Genomic DNA, 3,471 nt, shown 5'->3' with positions numbered 1-3,471 from the left:
ATCTCTTTCTCAAGCACATTTGGAATATTTACAACTATTGACCACCTTATCTGCTGCAAAGCAAGTCTCAGATACCAATGCATCAGAAGCACACAGATTACAATATGTGACTACAACATAAAGACACAAAAGCAAAACTTCAGGGCTTCCCTGGTGACTGAGTGGTAAGGAGTTGTAAGGCTTACCAATGCAGGAGACATGGATTCCATCCCTGGTCTGGGAAGATTCCACATGCCGTGGAATGGCTGAGCCCATGCACTACACAACTACTGAGCCTATGCTCTAGAGCCCAGGAACCGCAACTACTGAGCCCACGCATCCTAGAACCTGTGCTCCATAACAAGAGAAACCACCACAGTGAGAAGCCCGAGCACCGCAGCTAGAGAAAAGGCCATGCAGCCACAAAAACCCAGCACAGCCAAAACAAATAAATAAGTAAAATTAAAGAACAATACCTTAAAAAAAAAAAACACAAAACTTTAGACAACGCTTAGACTTGAACCATAATGAAAATACTATATACAAAACTTGTGGAATGCAGCTAAATCAGTACGTAAGGAGAAGTTTATAACTGCAAATGACTTCATTGAGAACTTCTCTCCAGTAAAGGGAACACGTGACTCAGCACACAGGAGACTTACCTGCACTGTGGACAGGAGTGTGGACAGGAGTTCAGAGGGTTTCTCCCCAGTGTTCTGGTCTTGGGCACTCCACCAGGACTTTAGCCTGGAGAACCACGACAGAATCAGAACCACAGTAAAACACTGAGATTGGATAGCCTACCACGTCCGAAAAGTGGAGGTACAGAACAGATTCTTTTCAATTTTACAGAGAAAAGGGATGAGATGTGTTCCCTATCGTAGCTTTGTGAAGTAAGCTGGCCTTGTGGTTTCTGTCAGAGGTGTTAAGGGAAACCAGGGTTTATGTTATACTTGATTTAGATCCGCTAAAGACATTGCTTTGTTGGGAGCAAGCAATTTATCATTTAAAAGAAGCTGTCCTTTCCAAATCCAAGACAGACAACTTCCCAGTAGTGAAAAAAGTCACACAAGAATACAGGTTTAACCTCTTTTTAAAATAAAAATTTCTGAGTAATGAAGTTTGCTCTGATGTCACAGGTGTTGCCAGTAAGTGCTACCTTTTTTCAGAATGTGCCGCCTCCTTATAAACATCAGACCACTTCTAATAGACCCTCTGCGAACTCTGCTCTCACAGGTTTAGCTGTGTTCTACTTGAGGCAAGTCAAGACTGGGAAATACAAAGCTTCATGGAGACATCAGTGGGAAGAGTGCATTGGCATTGCAGAGCAACATCTCAGAAGTCTGCAGAGGAGACAGGCAAGGCTGCTTTTGCCAAAGGGAGAGAGGTGACCATGTCAGGGGCCAGCTGGGCAAGAGACTGCAGAACACACAGAGTTTAGGCCATCTACTGCCCTTCTCTTCACTGCTCTGGCTGCAGTAGGTCAGAGAGGCAGTGTGGTCTCAATAGAGCTGTGCAAGCCAATGCCTGGGCCCAGGCTTGCAGCTCAAGCATCTGCGGGGACTGCTGGTAGCTCAGAATCTGAAACCCAGCCTGGTTTCAAAGGGAGTGAGAATCATCAAAATCAGCATGTTAAAACCATTTTGGCAGCCCAATCTTTCACAAATTCATGAAAAAATTACTGCACCAGATACCAAGAGTGGGGTCCTTGCCAGGCTGCCCACTTGGAACCACAGCTGGCTATAAGGCTCATGACATGAGTCCCGGAGTATCTCAGGGCATCTGGTCAACCCACACATATGTGAGGGAATGGTGGGGGGTAAGACAGAGGGTCGAAGAGTTCTTCAAAGAGAAGAAATGGAGAATGAGACCCACAGGGGATGGATGTGGTCTGGGACTGCTTAGTCCTGCTTGGATGACACTTTTGGCTCTGGTCAGTCCCAACTACTGGAGGGAGCCTTAGAAAATTTCAAGTTAGAAATTTCTGGCTAACAGGCCCCTCATGGGGACTGGTCTAATTGGGGCACCTGACCAAGATGGTGTTATTGGCCTAAGAAAGGTACTTAGAAAATTTTGAGGAATACCATTCCAAATTGAAGTACTGCTTGAAGCACAGGATCTGGGGCAGGGTACCTCTTGCTGTGCTAAATCGCTTCAGTCATGTCCAACTCTTTGTGACCCTATAAACTATAGACCTCCAGACTCCTCTGTCCATGGGGATTCTCCAGGCAAAAATACTGGAGTGGGTTGCCATGCCCTCCTCCAGGGAATCTTCCCAACCCAGGGATTGAACCCGTGTCTCCCATGGCTCTTGCATTGCAGGCAGATTCTTTACCGCTGAGCCACCAGGGAAGCCTGGGGACTTCTTACCCAGGTCTAATAATGGTTACTACCACTACCAATGGATATTATTCATTAAGACTTTAACAGTCCAGCAAGAAAGTGGGTTCAGTGCTGAGCCAATGAATTTTCCACCCACTCACCTATCCATCCAATAAATGGTCACTGACCACCAACGCTGTGTCAGTATTATATTAGGTTCAGGAGAAATAGAAGTGGGTCTTCTCAACCATTATCTACACCAAGCAAGTTCTACTCAACTAAAAAAAGAAAAAAAGGAAAAAAGAAAAAATTGGCTACAGACAACATACTTCTCATACATCTGTTCAGTTAACAACTTTTCTCAATTATGGCTCTTGAAAACTGTCCCAGTTACTATGATTCCATACAATTTACCCTAAAACTTAGTGGTTTAAGACAATGACAATATTTATTTTGCTCATGAATCTGCTGTTTGGGCTGAGGTTATCGTCTTTGTTCTGCTTGGTTTTAGGTGGGCTGGCTTGAAGCCTGGGGACTGGAATCATCTGAAGGCTTCCTCATTCACGTCTGGCCATTGATCTTGTCAGCTGAAACATTCTCAAGTTGTCAGCTGAAACATCTCCATATGCTCTCTTCCTGTGGTCTGAGCTTCCTCCCAATATGGTGACTGGGTTCTGGGGGTGAGCATTGCAAAAGAGGGTAAGCCAGGTGGAAGCTGTATCCTCTTTATGACCTAGCCCCAGAAGTCACAAAGCATTGCTGCTGCTGCTGCTGCTGCTAAATCGCTTCAGTCGTGTCCAACTCTGTGTGACCCCATAGACGGCAGCCCACCAGGCTCCCCCGTCCCTGGGATTCTCCAGGCAAGAACACTGGAGTGGGTTGCCATTTCCTTCTCCAATGCATGAAAGTGATAGTGAAGTCGCTCAGTCATGCCCGACTCTTAGCGACCCCATGGACTGCAGCCTAGCAGGCTCCTCCGTCCATGGGATTTTCCAGGCAAGAACACTGGAGTGGGTTGCCATTGCCTTCTTCGAACAAAGCATTACTTCTGCCCTATTGGCCAGAACAGTCACAGCTGCCAACCAGACTCAAGGGGAGGGAGTATGGATCCCATCTCTCAGTGGGAAGATGTTGGTTACATTGTAAGAAGTACTGGGGGATAGACAATGT

At 46.1% G+C, this 3,471-nt stretch overlaps 1 long non-coding RNA gene across 1 annotated transcript in view; it reads right to left on the bottom strand.

Annotated features, from left to right (window-relative positions):
• Positions 1-582: 582 nt before the first annotated feature.
• The window catches only part of LOC104980453, a 5,142-nt gene continuing 2,253 nt past the window's right edge, over positions 583-3,471 (bottom strand). The window contains exons 2-3 of the long non-coding RNA XR_824260.1: positions 2,463-2,579; positions 583-726 (exon numbers count right to left, since the gene is read on the bottom strand). This is a non-coding gene — a long non-coding RNA (uncharacterized LOC104980453). The remainder of the gene's footprint in view (positions 727-2,462; positions 2,580-3,471) is intronic.

The sequence above is a fragment of the Bison bison genome, unplaced genomic scaffold, assembly GCF_000754665.1.
Source record: "Bison bison bison isolate TAMUID 2011002044 unplaced genomic scaffold, Bison_UMD1.0 scf7180017864500, whole genome shotgun sequence".
In the NCBI taxonomy this organism is placed as follows: Eukaryota; Metazoa; Chordata; class Mammalia; order Artiodactyla; family Bovidae; genus Bison; species Bison bison.
The sequence above is the reverse complement of the archived record's forward strand: the minus strand, read 5'-3'. Positions and strand labels throughout refer to the sequence as shown.